This window comes from Heptranchias perlo, unplaced genomic scaffold (genome assembly GCF_035084215.1).
Source record: "Heptranchias perlo isolate sHepPer1 unplaced genomic scaffold, sHepPer1.hap1 HAP1_SCAFFOLD_62, whole genome shotgun sequence".
Lineage (NCBI taxonomy): Eukaryota > Metazoa > Chordata > Chondrichthyes > Hexanchiformes > Hexanchidae > Heptranchias > Heptranchias perlo.
The window spans coordinates 2,932,340-2,938,339 of record NW_027139644.1 but is presented as its reverse complement, the minus strand read 5'-3'; positions in this window follow the sequence as shown (position 1 = coordinate 2,938,339).

The window sequence follows — 6,000 nt, the reverse complement described above, 5'->3', positions numbered from 1 at the left end:
ACTGGAAAACTGTGGGATCACTGGGACCCTCTGGGATCATTCTTGGATCGTTGGTTGCACTGTGTATCGTTGGGACATCTTGGGATCATTGTCGGTTCATTGGGTGCACTTCGGATGACTGGGTCACTATCACTGGGTGCACTGTGGTACTTCTTTACTCAGTTGGGCCGAATGGCCCCTGTTTGCAAGCTGTATATTCGATGTCATTCTATGCAGTATACATATTATATATATATATATATATATATATGTATATATATAATTGATAAATATATGTATGTATATATATGTATATATTATATATAAAATTGTTGTAAAATACAAATAGAATTTGGGCCGAATGGCCTCTGTGCTGTATTGTGCTGCACTGTATATTCGATGTAAAATATATATAAATATATAATTATATTATATTATATATTCAAGAAGTATTTGTTGTGAAATAGAAATAACAGGCTTTCTTTCAATCAATTATTTTGTTAACCCAGAACATATCTCACCTCTCTCAGGTTCATCCATTACCGAGCCTTAACATGCAAATCATCACTAAATGGCGTCTGGTGTCGTCTCGTGTTGTGTCGGGCTGGCTGCACCCTCCCTCCCTCACCAAATGTGTCGCTCGCTCGCTCTTTAAGTTTTGCCTCTTTGTATTTAGTCTGTTTTCATTCTACTCTTGTATGTGTGTTTGAACATCAGGATTAGATTCTTAATAAAACTTTTTATACTTTGGAACAAAACTCCCAGTCTCTTGAAATCATTCGCCTTCCTTTAACACAGGCAACAAATGACTGACAGACAGACAGACAGACAAGGACTTTGTTCTTCCTGGGGCCGAATGAAGCGTGGCCTGGCTCGACTCGGCTCCACTCGGCTTGGCAACGTATCGGCGACCATTTGACGCTTGGCCGTTTGGGAATGTAGTAATTGAGGCAGGGAGGGAGGGAAGGACAGACGGACGATAAAAAGACCAAGGTCCATCTAATCCTCCTTCTACCGTCCCTGGGAGGGAGGGAGGGAGTCCCATCATATAATCGTCAATGATGGAGTTCATGACTGAACATAACAGCCCATCTCTTATCAATTCAAAGAAAGGACTTGCATTCAGAAAGGACCTTCCTTTCACCACCTCACCACATCCCTCACAAACCACTTTAAAGCCAACTATGCACTTTTCCAAGTCTAGTCACTGTTGTAATGTAGGGAAAGGCTGCTGGCAATTTGCGCACAGCAAGATCCCACAAACAGCAGCAATGTGTGAATGAATGAGCAGATCATCTGTGTAGTGAATAAGAACTGAAGCTAATGGTAATATTCACTCAATCAAATATAGAGATTTTTGGACTCTCGGGGAATCAATGGATATGGGGATCAGGCAGGAAAGTCAAGTTGAGGTTGAAGATCAGCCATGATCTGATTGAATGGTGGAGCAGGCTCGAGGGACCGTATGGCCTACTCGTCCTCCTATTTCTTATGCCCTTATGACCCGGTACTATGCCCCGGTTCAATACACGGTAGCCACCACACAGCCGCCAGTTCTTTGGAACCATGTGCAGAGGTAAAGGCGAGTTACTGCTTGAAGGTTGTATTATACCAAGCTTTCACAACCTTGTAATGATCCGGTGCATGACGCCATGGTCGAGCTGTGACGCGTGGTCCACGAGTGTCATTGTGATGTGTCATGGAGAGCTTGATTGACGTTTCACTGTATATCGGTCGAGTAATCTCGGGATATCCTCGAAGGAGGGTGTCTAAACTTGTGGCGTTTTCAGGTTTAACAAACATTGGGCTGATGGATGGAACACGTGAAGCGATACCTTGGACAGTCGGACTGGTCGTTGAATCAATCAATGAGCTTTCGATGTTTGATATCCACTAACAGACCGAAATGCCTCAGGAAATCATTTCTGATGTTGGGTGTCTGGATGTCGAAACACAACGGGGAACTCGGCATCAACCAAAATTCAGAGTTACTGACCTCTCTCGAAACGTGATGATAGAGGACTTGTTAGCCACCTGTAGTGAATAAACGGTCGAAGTTGTGTGCCGGCGTTCTTCTGGAGTTGGAGGGAGAACATTAACCTCCTCACCCGTGTCTATCAAAAAACGATTGCCAGAGTACTTGTCTGTTAGGTAAAATAGGCGACTTTCATTGCCCTGACCAGCTGCATTCGTCGCCTTCAGCTGCTGGCCTGGTCGTTTCCCTGATTCTTTCTCGGCTGGTCTACATAAGTGCAAGCAGGGGTGCATTTGTGGGCATCTCGCCCAAAACACCAGTGGTACCAGTATGCTCGGCCGGCCTGCTGTCGAGCACTCGGGCCACGTGAAGACCATCTTTTACGTTCTTTCGAACTGTCTCGGTCGTGACCATGTCTCCGACGGTCTTCCTGCAGTTGGCAGGTCAAGTCTTGCACTTGAGCTGTGAGTCTATCGACTCCTGGGCTGAGTCGGTTCACCTCACTTCCAGCTGAAGATGCTCCCACGAGAGATGCTGGAGTAGTCACTGGAGCGATGGAGGATGGCGATACAGCGACTTCCAATATTTTATCAGCGATGTTGGCAAGTTGTTCAATTTGACACTGACGGTGGATGACGCCAGGATGAGCTGGACGTTGGTGGGCAAACTCTGTAAGATGAGCTTCCTTAAAATACTGTCCTTCGGGGTGTTCGGGCCTAACGGCTGCTTCAGGCGCTGTAGGAACAGTGAAGGCGTTCGATCCCCAAGCTCCTTCGAGGCCAGGGGTTGGAGAAGACGATTCTGCTCCGAAGCTGAAGTCCGTTTCACCAGTTGTTCCTTCTGTGCTTCATAAAGACGCTCCGTCGGCAGGTCGATTAGGAGATCTCTAACCTCCTGAGTGATCTCAGGTTGTAGCGAGACGATGACGTTGGCGTACTTGTTTGCCTGAGCTGTTAAACCTCTGGTCATGATCTGCACCTCCACCCGGGCGAACCAAATTGTTGGGTCGGTCGACCAAAAGGGCGTCAGTTTAAAGCTGACTGCTGCCGCAGGAACCTGTTGAATGGGGAAAGTTTCTGTTTCCGACGCCATGATGAAAAGGTCAAAATGACTCAAGTTAGACTAAAAGGTAATCTAAAGTAAAATTCGTAAATATCAAAAGCAAAACATAATATCCAAGCCTCGTAAAACTCTGATAGGGTCTCGATCTAAAGTCTCGTCGATCACGTCAGGGTCACAAATGTGGTGAATAAAGTACTTCAGCTAATCATAGAATCATAGAATAAGATCAAGTTGCGACACATCAGGAGTCTATTCGGACCATCGTCTACGTGCCCCCCTGTACTGTGGACTCAGGATTATCAGTGATGGTGTTCAGCACCTCCTGTACTGTGAACTCAGGGTTATCAGTGATGGTGCTCAGCACTTCCTGTACTGTGGACTCAGGGTTATCAGTGATGGTGCTCAGCACCTCCTGTACTGTGGACTCAGGGTTATCAGTGATGGTGCTCAGCACTTCCTGTACTGTGGACTCAGGGTTATCAGTGATGGTGCTCAGCACCTCCTGTACTGTGGACTCAGGGTTATCAGTGATGGTGCTCAGCACCTCCTGTACTGTAGACTCAGGGTTATCAGTGATGGTGCTCAGCACCTCCTGTACTGTGGACTCAGGGCTATCAGTGATGGTGCTCATCACCTCCTGTACTGTGGACTCAGTGTTATCAGTGATGGTGCTCAGCACCTCCTGAACTTTGGAATCAGGATTATCAGTGATGGTTCTAAGTAATGGAGATGGTATCTTACCCCCAATATGCAACAAACTCCAGGCCCAGAATTTGGTTTTCAGTTTCACCATTTAATTCCAGATTTATAAACAATACTTGAGCAGTACCCTGTATCTGAAATGATCTATTCGTACCAGTGCTCTCTCTCTCTGTCTGACCTGGGCTCTAAGGTTCCTAATAGCACTCGCTGCTGCCTCAGCTGTAAACAGCGAACTCAGCGTATGGATCGAAATGTGGGCCTTCCTGATCTGTACTCCTCAGGACCATGCACACAATTAATTTACCCACTCTGCTGGTGCATTGTTTCATGGTTGCAGTTTAATAACCTTGTGATTTTATTCAAGTGAGTAAAAGTACATTTTCATATCAATTTATTAATAAAGGCTTAGTGTACAAAATCAAGGAATTTATGCTAAACCTTTGTAAAATGCTGGTAAGGACTCAGCTGGAATATTATGTCCAATTCTGGGTACCACACCTTTGGAAAGATGTCAAGGCCTTGGAGATGGTGCAGAAGAGATTTACCAGAACGGGACCAGGGATGAGGGATTTCAGTCATGTAGACAGTCTGGAGTGTTGGGGTTGTTCTCCTTAGAGTGGAGAAGGTTAAGATGAGATTTACCAAAATGATACCAGGGATGAGGTACTTCAGATATCTGGAGTGTGGGATAATGTGAGTGAGAAGCTGGGCCTCGCTTTCATCAATGGTGGGGGAAAAGTTTGTTTTTTTTAAAGAAAGAGCAAATTTGAATTATTGCATGAGTGCAGACAGGCTTTAAAATGTTTAACACGATAATACTAGTGTCTAAAGCTGTCTGGTCTTTTTGTTGTCTGGGATAGAAGAAACTTTTGCATTTGAAGTGCTGCAATCTACAAAGCGACGGACCAAGAGATGGGAAGTGGGATTAGGCTGGAGGGCTCTTTTTCGGTTGGCACAAACACGATGGGCCGAATATCTTCCTTCTGTGCTGTAAATTTCTATGATTCAGCCCTTTCTCTGTGCGGTTTGTAAACAGTGGCAGATCTCCCATGTTGATGGGCAGAGTGAGTCTGAGAAAACGCTGATTTTAATTACAGCCAACGCCACACTGTGTAACACACCATGTGGTCCAGCAAAGTAATCCAGTGTGACAAAATGAAGCAAGGGTGTCTAATATTTCACATGGTATTGGCTTCTTTAAGGGACTTACTGGATAGCTCGTTCAAAGGACTACATAAGGAATACATGGTACATAAGGGATTACAAACTAGCTTCACACAGAAATAATGTCCCAGGTTAATTTAATACAAGCACTGTATCAATTAGCAGCTTGTTCCCGGGCAGTTGCCGGGGGAACGAGTCAAACATTTGATTCAGATTCAAACCTTCGGGGTCATTTCTTCTCCTATAGGTTTGATTGGCAGCTTCTTTTGAATTAAACAGACCATTGCTTAAAATGACTGGCTCCCAGTCACTGTTTTGAAGCCATTTATCAGCCTGTCTTTTTCAAACTGGTGAGTCTGTTTGGAATCTCTGAGAATGTTAATCAAGTCGACAGCTTCCATAGTTTGTGAGAAAAAGACAACAAAGAACAAGGATGTTCGAAAGTTCGGTCACAGTTTCGTATAGTATTTGCGAATTATTTATTATTTTCTTTTCCATTAAGGATCTGGTTGAGCTTTACAGTAAAACTGTTGTCTTACTGCTACTATTCTGTTTGTTCTCTTACTGTTTCATCAATTTGATCACAGTTAAAGTTTAAAACAAGCTCTAGTGTAGTGTGAATCTGTCGCCCTCTGAAGAACAGGAACTATTAGGTACTGGATAGAAGGAGTGGCCTGAGATGATCTTAAGGGGTTTCACTGTTCATTACCTGGAGCCCTTCAAATGTTACATTGATATCTGGAAACACTGAGACATTGGGAGTGAAGCCTCACCTACCAGAGGAGCTGCTTTTTCATGCTTAGAAATACAACTGATTTCAAATCAGCAAAAAAATAATTTCATTAAAGGAGACAAAAAGGCAACTATCTCTGAGCTGCCTCCCCTATCTGAAAAACACGGACATTTTACTGATCGGGGAATAATGATCTTGTTTAAATTGTACAAAATAAAAATCAATTGTAATCTATTTAAAATAACGATCTAATATGAAGCATTCTCCAACCAATCAAAATTACCGAACATTCCCAGGACATTGAGAGATTATGTGAGTGGGCAGAACTGTGGCAAATGGAGTTCAATGTGGGGAAATGTGAGGTCATCCACTTCGGATCTAAGAA